Source organism: Echinops telfairi, unplaced genomic scaffold (genome assembly GCF_000313985.2).
Source record: "Echinops telfairi isolate 266 unplaced genomic scaffold, ASM31398v2 ScPeMD7_18;HRSCAF=68, whole genome shotgun sequence".
NCBI classification, from domain to species: Eukaryota; Metazoa; Chordata; class Mammalia; order Afrosoricida; family Tenrecidae; genus Echinops; species Echinops telfairi.
In genome coordinates this window covers 23653139-23670937 of record NW_022103915.1, presented here as the reverse complement: position 1 = coordinate 23670937, position 17799 = coordinate 23653139, and the positions used below count along the sequence as shown (strand labels likewise).

At 43.7% G+C, this 17799-nt stretch overlaps 1 protein-coding gene across 1 annotated transcript in view; it reads right to left on the bottom strand.

Moving 5' to 3' along the window:
• STON2 (stonin 2) overlaps window positions 1-17798 on the bottom strand; it is a 171204-nt gene extending 153406 nt beyond the window's left edge. Inside the window, exon 1 of the mRNA XM_045287945.1 lies at window positions 17770-17798. The gene's annotated coding sequence lies outside the window, so the exon portion shown is untranslated. The remainder of the gene's footprint in view (window positions 1-17769) is intronic.
• Window position 17799: the final 1 nt, after the last annotated feature.

Genomic DNA, 17799 nt, shown 5'->3' with positions numbered 1-17799 from the left:
AAAAAAATTTTGACCCCCATCTATGTTAGACAGAGTTCTCTAGAGAAACAAAACCAGGACGCTTCTGATTTCATGTATGTTTATATAGGTATATACAACATAAAAAATAAACAGCTAATTCGTCTATAGAGCAGTACAAATGGCTCAGTGCAACTCACTTCCATGCTAATACACTGGCAGTCCTTCAAGTCTTGAGGGCCACCAGGTGCAAGTCAAGGAATCAGACAGCTGAGTCCTCCATAGAGCAATTGGGGCAAGGAAGCCACAGGCAGCAAACAGCAAGGCAGGTCACCAACAGTCAGCCAGATGACAGGGTCCAACAGTCCCCAGCTCAAGCGATGTATACTCCAGTAGTGTGGCAAAGCAGGTCTTGAAGGAACCTCAAACTAAGTGACACAGTCCATGGGTTGGGTGTCCCACAGGTTGTATAGCTCGCAAGTTGAGGCAGAGAACCAGCTAAGGTAGCTGCACACTGGTCCAGTCATCAAAGAGCAAGAGACCAGAAAGGTGAGGCTCCCCTAGCCATTTATCTCTCGGCCCTTCAATTAATCCCACGTGTTCATTGCCCAGGTTGGCACAATAAACCTACCTATCACACCATCTTTTATTATTAATGAAGAGAGAAAAATAGTGGTTTCAGTTCAGGAAGTATCCAAAGGGCTTTCAAAACAAATGACTTTCAACTGCTTCTTACTTCTAACAGTGAGAATTTTACAATGATAAAAGGAATACCTTCCCAGCATTGGATAACTACAGTTACTGAGCACTGAAGTCTACCAGATGGGCATTTGTATTACTGGTTTCCACTTCAAATATTAGGAACCTGAGTCTCAGGGGCTTCTCTCTCTCTCTCTCATGCCCTTTCTCTCACTCACTGTATAAAAGAGGCAGTGTACAAACATCTCACATATTCAGTTAGTGCAATTTCATTTACATGTAATTCATCTCAATACCTCTACTATAGCAGTTAGACAAGCCTCCTTTCTCAAAACCACCTGCATAATCTCATGTTCACCTACGGCTTATTTATTTGGGTTATTTGACAAGCATTTATGCAGCACTTTCTATCTCCCAAGGAGGCCTGGTGGCACTGTAGGTTAGGCTCTAGGCTGCTGTGTTAGGCTGGGTTAATGAGAGAAACAAATCCAGGGACACTCATATATGTGTTAGAGAGAACTTTATATCAAAGAGCAACTGTACATTAAGAAAACATCTCAGCCCAGGCCAGATAAAATCCATAAGTCCAATATTACCCTATACGTCAATATGAGTCCATAAATTCCTCTTTAGACTCACGCAACCACGCAATGACGCCAAATACAGGAAGATCACATGCCAGTGGGTGGAAAGTCTTATGGATCAAATGGTGGTGGAAGTATCTCAGTGCTGGCATGGGTCTCCACATGGCTCCTCAAGCTCCAGGGCTCTGGTTCCATCAGGATACTTCCATGTGTCTTGTCTTCAGGAAGCTGAAGCAGAGAGTGTATCTTGGCCTCCAGTGAGCTATTTATATCCTTCGTGCCTCCAAATGAGGTCATCAAGCTGTGATCTGATTGACAGGCTAAACTCTACCCCTTCATTCTTAATATCCACAAGTTCATACCAGATTATGTAACTACCACAGCTGCTAATGACAAGGTTGGCCTTTCGAACCCACCAACCACTCCATGGGAGAATGAGGAGGCTATATCTGTTTCTGTGAAGATTTACAGTCTGAGAAACCTTAGACAGGGTGACTGTCAGAATCGATTGGATGGCAGTTGGTTGTTTGCCTGTCTCCCATACATTGTTCTAAAAGCACTTTACAAATAATAATAATTCAAAGTAGAAAGAAAGGGCTTTGAAAATGATGATGGCAATATATGTACAAATGTGCTTGACACAATGGATGGATGTCTGGATTTTAATAAGAGTTGTATGAGCCCCCAATAAAATGATTAAAAACAAAAACAAAAAGCCACACATGTGAGGTCTGGCACCCCAGAAGATGCTACATGGAGATGCTGTTGGCAAACAGGAGTCTAAGCTACTGCGGATGCCCAGCTCACTTGTGCCAGACAGGCTGCACTTAACCACATAGATCTCACCATCCAATGAAGCTGCTTCCATAAAAACCGTGAAGGAGGGTGAGCCGGAGAAAGGGAGAGGGGACAAGGTGAGCCAGCTGCCATGACAAAAATCAAGGACAGGGTTCCTCTTGCTACAGTCCCTGTGGGCATGGCAGGGAGGGAAGGACAGCCATGGTGAGCCCCTCTTCCTGACACTTTTCCTGCTGACCACAGCTTCTGCAGTGCAGAGATCAACATGTAAGGTCAAAGCCTAACTCGACCCCAAACTTTGGCAAACACTAAACTCCAGCCTCTGGTTGCCTTACCTGTAAAATGGGATACTATTACTCCTGAGTGAAGGTGGAAATGAAATTAGATCATTTGCCGTAAATTGCTTGGCACAGCACAGAGTAAACACTCACTGAATGAGAACTGTGAACATTGATTCTGGACGATTCTTAACAAGGATAGTTCATATCTTTCATCTGCTCAGGGTCCAAAATGAAATGTGGGGACAGCAGGTGATATTGAAGGGGGAAAAAATTCTATTTCATGAATTTTTATCTTTTGTGGATTATCATATCTTAGGAAACCTGTAAGAGACCTGGTGGCGTAATGGTGGACAGGTAACTGCAAGGTCCGCAGTTAGAAACAATGAGGTGCTGCAAGGGAGACAGATGGGGCTTTCTACTCCCATAAAGAGCTGCAGTCTCACTATGAAACCCAGGACAGGTGTATCTATAGAGACAGCAACTAGAATAAGGGGTCCTGGCGGGTACCATGGGGAAGCCGATATCAAGCCAAGCAGTTCAAAGAAGAAGAAACTGATTTGGGTAGCAATTGTACTGCTTGATATGACTGAACTATGAAACAGTATGATGTCTGGATACGCTCCCAATAAAATGTAGAGGAAAAAAAGAATTGTAAAATATTTTGTATTAGTAAATTCTCCCTAACAATTCAATTCTAGTTAAAAAGTTTCGAAAACAGAGTTACAGTCTCAGAAACTCACAGTGGCAGTTCTACCCTGTGGTACAGGGTCCCTGTGAGTCAGCATCAACTTGATGGCAGTGAGTTTGGTTTGGGGCTTGAGGAATCTATAGTTTTAAGAGCTCTGGGTTCAAGTGGACAGTATTCAAACAATCTAAGGATCCCTCCAGCTTTATCCACTGAACCATCCTGTTAAAATTCTTCTATTACATCAGGAAAGCCAGACCAAAAAAAAAAAAAAACCAATCAAAACACTGAGTAGTTTCTAAAACAAACAGAATTAAATGTTTTATTTAAAGCAGCTCTCTCTCTCTCTCTTTTATAAAAGCAATTAGCTAACTTCAAAAGGCAGCCAATGGAGTGATTCGATCAAGCCAGTGAGGGTCTAGTGTATCACTTCAAAGTCCGGGCGGATTGGATGCTCGTGATAATCCTGCTATAGTGGTTGGGATTTGGCATGAGAAACGCTGAGAGTGTCATTTCATTCAGATGGCTTGTTTGCACAGACCCACAGTTCTGAACAGGGGCCTTCTTTTAATGAGCCAGAGAGAAGCCCAACAGAGAAGGGTGTGATTATCTCACCCCAACTGAAAATTAACAAGGACCCCTTGGGGTCTCAGTTCAAGGCCTCCATGTGTATAATTCTAGTTGGGGAAATCCAAACTATAACGGGTCCCTACATTCTTAGTGCTACGGTTCCTACAGAGATCTGTGCGGCAACTTAAGCCAGGTGCCACCAAATGTCAGGAGATTTGGGGTCAGTTCACATGGGGGTGCCAGGGAATGGGCACATGGCTTCAGACAAGTCACTTGACCTTTCTGAGTCACACTGGAAATCGAGAAAGAGAATCCTGCCTACCAATTTGACAGACCATGATGGGATTGGATTTTATTTATAAAGAGTTTTGACATCTTCACCTTCAGAATGTTCCCCAGTGAATAGTATTGAACATGCTTAGAAAGTCAGATCAGAGACCAGTGTTAGGAGCTTACCAATACCTTGTGATATAAATAAATGATCAGGTAAATTGGATTGGAAGACCTGGTAGGAGGCTAAAAAGACTAACAAGTTGCTTAGTTTGGACTTCCTTCCTTCCTTCCTCAACCCCTGAGACAGGCCTGTGCTGACCATCAGGAGACAGGGGTCTACTTTATAATCCGGCGATCCCACGTCCCCTAGTCCACTTCTCCCTCCAACTGGCCCAGCCTCAGAAAGACCCGCTTGCTTGAATTCGCTGCACTCATTTGCCCACCTCGTTGATGTCCACTCACTACTGCTGTTTCAAGGAGCCTCCGCGGTGCAGCAGGTTATACATGGGGCTGCTACCCAAGCACGGGTGCACAGCTCACCTCTCCCTGACGCTCCTCAGAGAGATGAAGCTGTTGGCACTCTTGACAATCCTATTGAGCAGCCCTCCTCTATCCTACAGGGTCCTTGCGAGTCCAAATCGCCTCAGTGGAGTGGGACTGCTTTGGAGGCGGTGTTTCACTGTCACTGAGTTTTGCACCCAGGCACTATGTCTAGAGTCTGTCAGCACGAACTACACCACTTGTCTGAATCCCTCAGCACTTTCTTCAGAGTCTTGCACCCAAAAGAGGCTCCATATCATCCGAGTTAGAAGTCACTTTCCCAAAGTCTTACTGGGCCATTAGCCCAGTACTGGGCTATCTGTAAAGAAGCTTCATGCGCCTCAGGATGACTAACTTCCCAAAGAACACGTACCATCCCCGACAAGGTAGTGAGGTCACCACAGGGCACAAGGCCAATTAGTATGGAGCCAGCTGGTTCAGTTCATATTATCTAAAAGTGCCAGCAACCCTTGAGCTTTCAATTCTGCTAGTCTGCTGTTTGTTTACATAATTTGGGCCAACTTTTTCCTTTCTCGGTGCTTTCCTTTCAAAGGGAGAGAACAGTAACATCAGCAACCTACGCCGAGATTGCTGGTGAGAGACTGACACAGAGGCTGCCACTGCGGGCGCAAATATAAGAACAATTGTGAGGATGGTTTAGAACTGGGCAGTGTTTCATTCTGCTGCACATCCGGCCGCTATGAGTTGGAATGAATTCCACAGCACTTTCTGAGGCCCCCTGGCATAGGTATCTGGTGCACATAACAAAGATGACAGTAGAGTTTATGACTCAAAATAGACATATAGAAAGGGTGGCATTTATCTAGTCATTTGATACCTGCATTTCTTAAATACCAAACTTAGATAAATGCCCTCCAACTGGGACAGTAACACTTCCCAATGGACATGTTCAGGTTTTGAAATCTCTCATGGTTAATTGAAATGCCCTTTTCCTCCATGAGTCTTACTCTTACATCTAGGGCTTTGTTTGCTGTATCCTTTGAAAATCAAGGCCAACTTTTCTAGAAATCCGAGATTAAAGGAACTGCCATAAATGAGTGTGGGATTGACCAAGGGGAAGTCATACTGACGCCAAGTCTGCAGGAGGAAGAAAGACGGGCAGCTTCCCAAAGTTACCTGCAAAAGGAAACCGACAACTCCAAGTTGGCCTTGGGCCTCCTGGAGACAGGCCATGGTTCTCGGCTTTCTCATCCACCTCTGGAGGTGCACAGCACCCTGGGAAATGTTCCTGTCTCATAAAACACGCCCTAAAGTGGACATGTGTCTGTCAAGTCTTCACTGGAAAGAGGGCCTTTTGAAAGGTCGTTTATTTTATAGCACGGAGTTTCTTATGTGATATAGCCAAATGGATCATTTTACTCACTCTACTTTGAAACAGATATTCTAGCCTGTTAGCCAGTACTCAAAATACGCCCCTGCAAGGATTTCATACTTTCAGATGCTGTCTGATGGCCAGGCCTACCCTGGATCACTGGGAGACCCTGGAGAGTCTACACTTTGGCCTGGTTTGAGAAAAAGAATAAGAAAACAAACCTTTGCTGTGTTTTATTTCTTGTGTCGCTTGTACCAAACCAACATATTTTCTTCTTAACGTCCATTTTTGGGACGCTATGACATGACAGGAGTAGTGAGTCACAGTTAAGGGGATTGCTATGCCTTGTTCCACCCATGCGTTGGCAGCCAAACCCTACATGATCTTGGGTTCTCAAGGGCTTATTTATCTTGAGGGAGGGCAATCACAATGAGCCTGGCCACACCTATAAGATGTTTTTCCATGAAGGTGACCTCAAGTGAAGCGAGCAGTTTCTTGATCTGGTTATGCTGAAAGGTATCCAAATGTCCACCCACTGAGCTAACATGTGATGGACCAGGATTGGAATATGTCAACAGGCTTGAGTGAGAGGTCCTGAGCCAGATGAACGGGTGTGTGCTCAAAGGCAGCCTGGGATTCTGTGCAGAATTACAAAGGGAGTGGACAAGCAATGCGTGCATGCTTCTTCTTTCTCCGAATCTTAGTTTTATTCCTTCACTAGTGCGAATTGCAACTGCAACTTACTGTAAATCTAGAATCCCACTCATTAGGTTGTTTGGTTGTGTGTGTGTGTGTCACATTTTGTTGTGTGTTGGGTGAAAGTTTACACAGCAAATTAATTTCCCACTCAACAATTATTCACATACAGATTGCTCCACGGCACCCGAGATGTGTCCCCCATTTCTACCTCTGTAAAGAGTTACAGTCTCCAAAGCCCACAGGGTAGTTCTCCCCCGTGCTGAGTCAGCATCACAATGCCGGTAGCAAGTTTGGCTTGTTTCATTTTGTTTTGGCTTTTGCCATTCCTCTAGTTTTCTCTACCCCTCCTTGTTTCTTATCTTTGTTTTTTGAGCAAATGTTGCCCATTTGGTTTCTACAGTTGATGGTTCCAAGGAGCTGAGTTCTCATGGTTGTTAGCTATTTTACAGATAAATCTATTATTTGGTTGAAAGGTGATCTTCAGGCCACAAGGGGTGGCTTAGGGCAATAGTCCTAGAGTTCCTCCATCTCTATTAACCCAGTAAGTCTGGTCTTTATATATATATATATATTAGAATTTGTTCTATCTTTTTCTCCCACTCTGAGCAGAAATTTTTATTGTGTTCCTGATCAGAGCAGTCAGTAGTGGTGGGCCATTAGAAAGATGCAAGTAACAACTAGTGAGATATTATCTCACCCCTAAAAAATGGCACTGTTTAAACAAAACAAAAAGGGCTAACGTCACCACTTGTCTGTCAGTTCATCAGATTATCCAACAGTGATGAAGCACTGGCAACACTCACTTGTTGAAGCCAGGAAATTTGGAAGACAGCTACTTCAACAACTGGCTAGAAGAGATCCATATTTGTACCCATTCCAAAGAAAGTTGACCCCCGCAATGCTCAAGTGATAGAACAATATCATTGATATCACATATTAGCAGAGTCTCATATTTCTTCCATGGACCTTTTGGCAAATTCAAACTGCTGGCTTTGAGGTTAGTAGCCCAACTCCTAACCCACTATGCCAAAAGGTCTTCTCTAAACCTGAATGAATGTTATGTTCATTTGTGCCTTGCTACTTTGCTGAACCCTTCTAGTTCTGGTAACTTTTTGGTTGTAATCTCTGGGATTTTCTAAGTATAGGATCATGCCATCTGTGAATATGGCCACTTTTATTTTTTCCTTACCATCTGAAAACGCAAAAAAAAAAAAAAAGAGAGAGAGAGAGAGAGAAAAGCAAACAACTTCACTGCCATCGAGTCGATTCTGACTGATAGGGACCCTAGAGAAGACAGTAGAATTCCAGAGACTAACTCTTTATGGCGTAGAAAGCCTCATCGTTCTCCTTCGGAGAATCTAGTGATCTCAAACTACTGATTTTACAGCTCGCAGCCCAACACATAATCACTATGCCACCAGGGCATCTTACCAATTATCGTTAGGTTGTTGTTTGGTGCCAGAACTAAACACTGCCCCATCCTGCGCCAGCCTCACAGTTGTTCTTATGCCTGTGCTCACTGATGCAGCCACGGTGTCAATCCATCTCATTGAGGGTCTCCCTTTTTTCCCACTGCCCCTCTGCTTTAGCAAACATAATGTCCTTCTCTAAGGACTTGTCTCTACTGACAACATGTCCAAAGGATATTAGATGAAGTCTTACCTTCCTTGCCTAAGGAGCACCGCCACTGGCTCTACTTCTTCTAAGACAGATTTGTTGGTCCTTTTAGCAGTGCACAGTCCTTCCAACATTCTTCCCCAGCACCACAACTCAAACGCATCCATTCTTCTTCAATCTCCCTTATTCAATGTCCAATTTTCATATGCATATGAGGCAATGGAAACAGGCACAGCTTAGTCCTCAAAGTAACATCCTTGCTTTTCAAAACTCCAAAGAGGTCTTGTGCAGCAGATTTACCTAACGCAACCCATCTTTTGATTTCTTGACTGCTGCTTTCTTAAGCAATGATTGTAGATCAAGGTATGACAAAAATCCTTGACAACTTCACCCCTTTGTCCATTTATAATGTTACCTGCATGTGAGGTTTTTGGTCTTCTTTACAATGAATTGTAATGCATACTGAAATCTTGCAATCCTTCACCACGTGAGGTGAAATCCTTTACCAAATGCGGTGCTATTAATTTCCCTTTCTTGTCGTATTGTTCTGGTTAGGACTTTCAATACAATAAGAGTAGTGATATGGGCATCCTCGTCTCAATCTTTCTCAAGGGAAATGCTTTCAATCTCAATCTCTCATTGAGAAAAGTGGTGGCTGTTGCTTTTGTTGAGGAATTTCCCTTCTATTCCCATTTTGCTGAGTTTTTATAGGGAAAGTGGACTAGATTTTACCAAATGCCTGTTCTGCATTGAGTTAGATGCTGTTCTGTTTTTTATTTCATATAATTTTGCCTTACTCTTTATTATTTCCTTTCTTGGAGTGACTGTTGACTTTTTTTTGCTGTTCTTTTTTCCATTTGAGTTGTAGACTTAAGCAATTGATTTGAGCTCTTTCTTTCAATGTATGTATTTATTGCTCTAAGTTCTCTGAGCACTGCTTTTTGTTTCCCCCAAATTTTTGGTGTGTTCTGTTTTCATTTTCATTTGATTCAAAGAACTTTTAGCTTCATTTTTAATTTCTTCTATTACCATTAGTAAAGTAAGATGTTAGGTTCTATGCATTTAAATGTCCCCTTAATTCTATTATTGATTTTTAGTTTTATAATATGATCAGAGAGGAAGCTTGTATTATTTTTATGGTTTTTAAAAACATGATTGAAACAAGCTGGACAACGGCGCCTGTGTGTTAGAGAAGATGTGCTGTGATACTTTCGGGTGGTATGGTCTGTGTCTGCCTGTGAGCTCAAGTTGGCTGATTAGGTAATTTAGGTTTCCTGTATCTTTGTTGTTTCTTTCTACTTGTTCTGTCCACCACTGACAGTAATGTAATCAAGTCTCCTTCCATCACTGTAGAACTTTTAATTTCTCTCTTCAGTTGCTATATTTTATATATTTTGGAGCTCTGACATTGGAATGTAAACTATTGTTATATCCTCTTAGTGGGTTGACTAATCATTGTATAAATCCCTTCTTTGTCTTTTATCATGGATTTTGACTTATAGTCTATTTTATCAGAGATTATTATTATTGCCACTTCAACTTTCTTTGGATTGTTGTTTCCATTATTTGATTTTACACTTTGTGTCTAAGGCATATCCTCTGGTAGGCGACGTGTTGATGGGTCATGGTTTTTACACATTTTCCTACTGTCTCTTGACTGGTGTAGTTAAATTGTTCACATTATTATCAATAGGTATGAATTTACTGCTACCATCTTGTTATGCTTGTGGGGGTTGGGGGTGAGGGTGTTATGGCTTATTTGTTCCACTTCATTTTCTGTGCTGACCTTTTTTTGGTTTAGGATTCTCTTTTTGTATCTTGCATTGTTGTTGATTTTGTGTTTATTACATCTTCCAATTTTTTTGTCTTTATTTTGATGAGTAGATTTATTAATAGAAGCCCCAGTGGTGTAATGGCTACAAATTGGGCTGTCATCTATCATGTTGACAGTTTGAGACCACCGGCTGCTCCTCAAGAGAGAGACAGGGCTTTCTACTCCCGTAAACAATTACAATTTCCGTAACTCCTGGGGCAGTTCTACTCGGTCCTATGGGGTCGTTTACTATGAGTTGGCATCAACTTCGCAGTGAGAGAGAGACTCTTAATTTTCCTTGTGATTGCTCTGAAATCAACCTTTATCTTCATAATCTAAAAAAAGTCCGTTATATCTTCAAATGAAAGTTTGATCACAATACCACACATTCCACTTCTTGTTTTGAAGTTGTCATTGTTTACAGAGTGTTGTCTCTGGCTCCCTGTTTTCAGTTTTGTTTTTTAACATTTTTTTATCTGGGTTGGTATCTGAGTGATACTGTGTGTGTCTTTATCTCAGGCCTGATGCCATTGTTTCTCTGTCCAAGGAAGGTTCTTTGATATTTCCTATACCTCTGTCTGGTTTATACAAATTTCTTTGATTTCTGTTTATCTGGAATGCTCTAGCTTCACCACCATACATACTTGAATAATTTTGCTGGTCACATGACTCTTGGTTGGAAATTCTTCTCTTTCAGAATTTTTATATATTCTACTCTCTTCTGACTGCATGTTTCTGTTGAGGGATCAGCAGCTGGTCTTATTGGTGCCCCTTTGTAGATGATATTTTGTTTTTAACAAGCTGCTCTCAGAATTATTTGCCTTTAGTTCTGGAAAGTTTATTATTTGTTTTGGTGATTTTATTTTGGGTCTATCCTGTATAGGGCTAAGTGAGCTTCGGGGACAGAAACTTTCTGATCTTTCATATTAGGGATATTTTATGTAAATATGGTTTCAAAAATTCTCTTTTTCCTCTGCTCCTATTTTGGAATTCAAAGTATATGTACACTATTCCTCTTGAGAGTGCCCCCATGTAACTTGGTCTATCTCCATTTATCTGCATTCTTTTATCTGCTTGTTTCTCAAACAGATTAGTATCAATGGATTTGTCCTCTATTTTGCTGATTCTTTCTCCCATTGTGCAATTAGATATGTCTGTGCATTGAGTTATCTATGTCTGATATTTTACTGTTAATCTTCTGTATGTCTAGCTGTTTTTGTTTTGGGGTTTTGTTTGGTTTTTTTGGACAGTTTCTAATGGTCTGACATTGTCGTTTGGTTCGTGTATTATATTCTGAAGTCTTGCTTTGCCTGTGTTTTCCTGGATGGCTTTGATTTTCTCCCGAGGATGATTTTTGGCCCCTTTATTTTGCTCATTTGTTTGGTCTATCTTATTCTGTTTCTTCATGTGACTGTAATTGTCTACTGGCTCTAAGAGATTAGGAGTTTATTTATACATTCCCCTACTGATAGTATGAATGCTTGTTTTGTGCTAATTTTAAAAATTTGTTTTGATCTACCCAGAGCTTTGTTTTCTTCCTTTGAATTATTTTGATTGAGTTAATTTTATTTATTTATTTTAGTGTTAATAAATCATCTTATGGGGGGGGGGCTCTTACAGCTCATAACAATCCATGCATCAATTGTATCACGCACATTTGTACATAAATGTTGCCATCATCATTTCCAAAGCATTTTCTTTCTCCTGGAGCCCTTGGTATCAGCTCCTGATTGCGGTTATTTTATGGTACTGGTCTGTGTGTGACTTTGTGAGGTCAGTGATGGAGTGTGATTTCTTCTCACAAGTAGGTATAATGGGTGTTATGAAATGAAGAATGTCCCTCCAAAATATGGGTTGTAAATCTTAATCTCTATAATCCCATTTGGGTATGAGTTCTCTTTATGATGTTAATGCAACAGGATTATCAATGGGTAAATTTTAGATCAATCTCTTTTGAGCTACAGAAGAGATTAGACAAACAAACTAAAGAAGCAGAGATATGCCAGTGCACTTGGATATCCCAAAGACCCAGGAAACATGCTGAAGAGGCAAGAAAAACCCTCCAGAGCCAACAGAGGGATAGACTTCCCCTAGAGCCAGCACTCTGAATTCAGATTTCGAGCCTCTTAAATTGTGAGAAAATAAATTTCCTTGTTAAAACCATTCATTTGTGAAAAAACAAAAACAAAAAACCATTCATTTGTGTTATTTTAGTACACCAATACTAGATAATAAGAGAATGGGCTATTCCCACATGTGAGTCTTCTGTGGTTCTTTACAGGACTGAGGGGAGGTGTAGGTGCAGTTTCTTTTCCAAACACTGGGTGATCAGTGACCAGGGTCCCTTCACAGCCCTGCACTATGTGCACACAAATTTGGTGGTGGGGGTGGGGGTGGGAGGTATGAAAGGGTTTCAGTGAAAATGCAGACAGCCTGCAGGAATTATTGGTGTGGGGTGTGTGAAGTTGCAGCTAGATGAAAGTTAGATAAGGGCACTAGGGTCTCCTGTTTATCATTGGGCAGAGGGGCAAATGGCACCTTTTAGGATATGACTGGTATTCCTGGTGAGGCGTGAGCCACTCACCAGAGAGCATTCTCACTGGTCTCTTGGTGGAGCGTTGTGTGTGCACTGCTGGTTGCTGAGTGGATGAAGCAAGAGTAATGGATTACAGTCAATGGATGGCATAGGACTCACACTACTACTTGACAGGCATGGTTGTGGACTTGTGGAAAGGGGGGTCTCAAACCTGTGGTTGCTGGTCTCTTAGTAGGAGGGTATGCAGCACAGCTGCACTGCAGTGGTCTACTACAAGTTCCACCCACCACTCACAGTCAGCCTTCAGTAGAACTGCAACATGGATAATGCTTCCCTGGGACCTCCCAAACTTTCTCCTCCTTCCACTCAACCTTCGACCACATCTTAGTTTCTCCCTGTAATTTTCAAAGTATGGTCCTTGGACCAGCAGCATCAGCACACCTGAGAACATGCCCAAAATACTAATACTCAGGTCTACCCCAAACTTGCTGGTTCAGAAACTCTGGAGATGAGGCCATGGAGCTACGTTTTGGCAATGCATGGTACTTTCAATATTGGTCAGCATTCAGGAGAGTATTGAAAGTGCTAGGTGCATTAGGCTTGGCTAGATAATTTACCTTGAAGAAGCTAAGACTGACGTGGTATCTGATACTCACAAGCAGAGTTTTGTTCTGCTGTTATTTTTACCCCTTTCATATAAATGCAATCAGTAATGTCCCGAGAGAGATTATTTCTTGAGTTTTAATGAGTCCTGGAAAGAAGAGATAAGCAGAATGGAAACTGACTCACACTGTTCACACAGCACAGTAAGAGAGCAACTTTTGTGTGCCACTGAAAACTGGGAGTCATTTTTTACTATAGCATAACTTTGCCTAAACAATCTATTATAGCACTTTTAATCTGTCATATCGCCTCTATTTAGAACACCTTCTCTACTCTGCTCTGCTCCTCCCTCCAGTGCCCTCCCTCTTACTGTCTAGACTTGAATCCATGCTCATCATTCAACACTGAGCTCAATGAAGCCCTTTAACTTTCCCAGGGTGCCTCGTCACTCTCATCTTTAAGATCTCCTCTGTATCTAGAATACATTTCTGCTACAGACCTGGTGGCGTATAGACCTGATGGCATAGTGCTTATGTGTTCAGTTGAGATCCGAAAGGTCAGCAGTTCAAAACTACCAGGTGCTCCTCAGTGGGGAGAAAAGGGGGCTTTCTACTCCTGTAAAGAGTTACAGTCTTGGAAACTCATACGGTCGCTTTAAGTCGGTAGTGAGTTTGGTTTTATGGACCTATAATTCTGTCTCTGGTTCAATGTAAGGGGCCACTCCATTCAGTAGCACTATCCTTAGAATAATCACTTAGAAAAAGGTACTCAAGCTCTGGTTTACAGGGGGGAAGATTATGAATTAGAAAAGCCAAGCAACTTGTCCAAGTTTCTCAGTCCATCAACCACAGGGCTAGAGCTCCACCAGGTATGAATCTGGCTCTGAACTCAGGAATTATTACCCTGCCTGTATTAGGCAGGGTTCTCTAGAGAAACAAAACCAGGACACTTTTGTATGTATACACACACACACACACACACACACACACACACACACACACGAAATATAACAGCTAATTAGTCCACACAGCAGTACCGAGGGCTCAGTTCAACTCACTTCAGTGGAACAGTTAATATACTGGAAGTACTTCAACTTATGAGGGCTACAGGATCCAGGTCAGGGAAGCAGACAGCTGTCTTCCCTCATACAATGCAGGCAGACTTGGCCCACATGCAACAAACAACAGGGCAGGTAACCATAGTCAGCAGCTCAGGAGCTTGGGAAAGCAGAACTGCCACACAGATATCAGAACTGCCACACCAGATGGGATATCAAACTCAAGCAATGCAAGACAGCAGGATCCACCAGCCTCAAGCTCAAGCGATTTACACACCAGCAATGTGGTGGAGCAGATCTCAAAGGAACCTCAAGCTCTAGCAACACAATCCACAGTTTGGCTGTCCCACAGGTAGTGTAGCTCACAAGTTGAGGCAGAGAACTAGCTAAAGCAGCCCAAGCTGGTCCAATCACCAGAGAGCGAGAGAGGGGGGTGGGCCATGCTGAGCCATCTGTCTCTTTGCCCTCCAATCAAACTGCGACCTGATTAATCCCATATGCTCCTCCAATTGGCCAAGTTGGCACAATAAACCTACCTAACATACTGCCCTACACACCTAACCTTTTCTCAACACCAAGCTTTCGGATCTTCCCACTCTACTGGCAAGAGCAACAGTGCCTTTATCAACAACCTCTTTGACCTCTTCCCTTCTTCCCCTTTCCTCCTACTCAGCTATGCCCCACTGGCTGCGGGAGGCTTATGCTTCCTCATACTATGGGCATCAGGCTTGGCCAACAGCATAACTTGACTTGAAGGGTTTGCATCGTGGAGCAGGCTTCTTACCCCCAGGAGAGAGTCACTTTCTCTATGTGGGTGTATTTATTTTAAGACCCCTGGCAAAAGCACTGAAGATGCTAAAATAACTGGGCCCGTTTGCTGTTTCTCCAGGTTCTAGGCTATGCGGGCGCTGTGATGTAACAGGACAGCCAGATTCTTGCTGCCATCTCACTAAAGGAGAAACTTTAGGGAAGATCACTTGGAGTAGTTTAGGGTAGGAGGCAAGTAGCAGAGGGTTCAGAAGGAAGTAAGCCTGATACATGTTCACATTTAAGGTTTCAAAGAGAGAGAGAGAGAAAGAAGTTGAGAAGTTTGAATCTTCGGATAAAACAAGGAAAGGGAAGTAACTGTGGCAAAGGAACGAAGTGGATTACCCAGACATGGGAGCATACACCTGAAGGGACAACTCTCATGTCAGGTTTCTATGAGCGACTAAACCCGCCCGCCCCAAGGCATGGTATTTTCAATCGCGTCTCATGTGTATGAAAGTTGGACACTCAATAAAGGCTGAAGGAGAGGGAAAAGATGAGTCTTTCTACTCCTGTAAATAGTTAGTCTGGGAAACCCACAGGGACAGTTCTATCCTGTCATATAAGGTTGCCGTGAGTCAGAAATTAACTTAATGACACTGGGAATATGCATGTGAGAGTTGGACATTGAATAAAGAAAAACAAAGAAGAATCGATGCATTTGAAGAATACTGAAAGTACTAGGGACTGCCAGAAGAACAAACAGATCTGTCTTGGAAGAAGTACAGCCAAATGCTCGTTAGAAATGAGGACCGTGAGGCTTCATCACACCTACTTTCGAAAGGCTAAGAGGAGAGCCCAATCCCTGGAAAAGGACGGTGTGCTTGGCAAAGTGGAAGAGCAGTGAAAAGAAGAAGATGTTTCATGAGATGGATGGACACAGTGGCTACAACAACGGGCCCAAATGTGGGAACCATTGTGAGAATGGTTCAAAACCGGGCAGTGTTTCATTCCACTGTACACAGGTCACTATGAGTCAGAGCCAGCTAGAGGCACCTAACAACGTAACAAAAGCTGCTGGCTTTTTTGCAGATATGGTTGGTTTTTTGTCTGTTTTCCTTTCTCCCTCTCTCATTTTCTAGAAGCTTTTATTTGTTTGCTTACAGGAGAAATAGAAAAGATAAGTACCTTCAAATATCACATGGCCCCCACCACCACACACATACAAAGACAACCATGACTGTGAAAAGCCAGCATCCCACAAAGTAAGATGTATGATATTCTTATGAAACATTCACATCAATTTTGTCAAGCTTTGTCAATTTTATAAAGCTTTTGTCAATTACTAGTTGGAATCCACTTATTTCTCCACCATTCCAATGGCGGAGTTTCCCCTCCACGAGATACAATACTTTGAACATTATCAGTAACAACAATGGCAGTTCTCCTTCAAGCTGCGGAGCCCTAAATGGCTACTGGACCATTTTGGACACATCCGGTCTACTCTTTGAAAGATAAGCCATTCAGAGCAAAGCTTCATTATAAGAGCCAGCATTTATTGAGCACTTAGCAGGGTGTTTTGTGTTTTTCAGGCATCGACTCATTTCATCCTGAAAACATGCTGTCAGGCAGGTGCAATTATTATCACCGTCTTAGGGAAGAGGAGCATGAGGCACAGTGAGAATCAAGGAGCTGCCAACCATATACAGAGGGATATACAGAGGGTAGCAGGAATGGCTGGATTTCTGTCCCCCTAAGCCAACGCTCCTAATACGAACCTAGAGACAGACCTCAAGGGGAAATAGCCATCACTTCAATGAAAACACACACACTGAGAATACAAGGGATGAGGTGGGATGGTCACTTTAAAGTGAGGTGGGGCGGAGGTTGAGAGAGCTGAAGAGCTAGTATACTATTGTTTGTTTTTATTTCTTTTTCATCTGATTGTCACAGGAACAATAAAACAGAATGTCTTTTAAATGCTTCCCTTCCCTGGTGTGAGAATGCACTTCCTCTACAACACAGGAGTCTGAAAGAAGGGGATAAGCCTGTTTGTTCCTGCCAGATGAGTAGAGAGTAGGACATAGTGCGTTGCCTTGAGAGAGTGTGTGGGAGGGGGAAGGGAGCGAGAGAGTGGGGGAAGAGGAGGGAGAAGGAGAGGGAGGGGAGAGGGAAGAGGAGGGAGAGGAAGAGGCAGGGGCAGGCGGGGCGGGCAGGCAGGCAGAGACTGGAGGCTGCACAAGACAACAGTTAATGATATCCCCACAGCCCTCTGCAGCTCTCATCAGTGGAGGCTGCACGAATGTGAACACACACACACACACACACACACACACACACACACACACACACTTCCAACTCTTCTTCCCAGAGAGAATCGGGTGGCCAGCAAATTGCTTGGCAAGGCTTGGAGGAGACTCCATCCAAATCCCCGCCGGGTCCAGCCGCCTCTGAGCGCTGTCCAGCGGGCAGAGCGTCTGGGAGTCCAGGCTGGGGTCTCATCTCCAGACACCCCAGAGGCGGGGCGGGGGGCCCAGGCCGGGATTTCAGGGGTTAGGGAGAAAGGCACCGCCGACCGACCGTCTCCAGGGACACCTGTTGTCGCTGTCGCACTCAGGCCAATGAAGACATGCCGGCACCCCAGACCTCCGGGGAAGAGACCGGTTGGCAAGAAGTGTCTAGGATGGGGGCTCCGCGAGCGTTTCCACCCTACCCGGCAGCCTGGCCTTAGGCCGACTCTCTTTGTAGCCGCTCCCCAACTCCGGGACGCCCGAGGCTGGCTGCGATGTCGCACAGAACCCGAGCTGTGGCCCAGGCAGACTTAGAGGCAACAGGCGTGCCCGGTGCCCCCCGGGAGCGGGGAAGCCACGCGGCGCTCGGACCTCGCGGCCAGACACCCCTGCCCGCTCCACCTGCGGAACGTGGGCTCCGACTCCCCTCCCAAGGCGCGCGCTCCGTGCCCCGGGGGCGCGGTACCTGCGAGGCTTCCTGCGGTCCCGAGCGGTG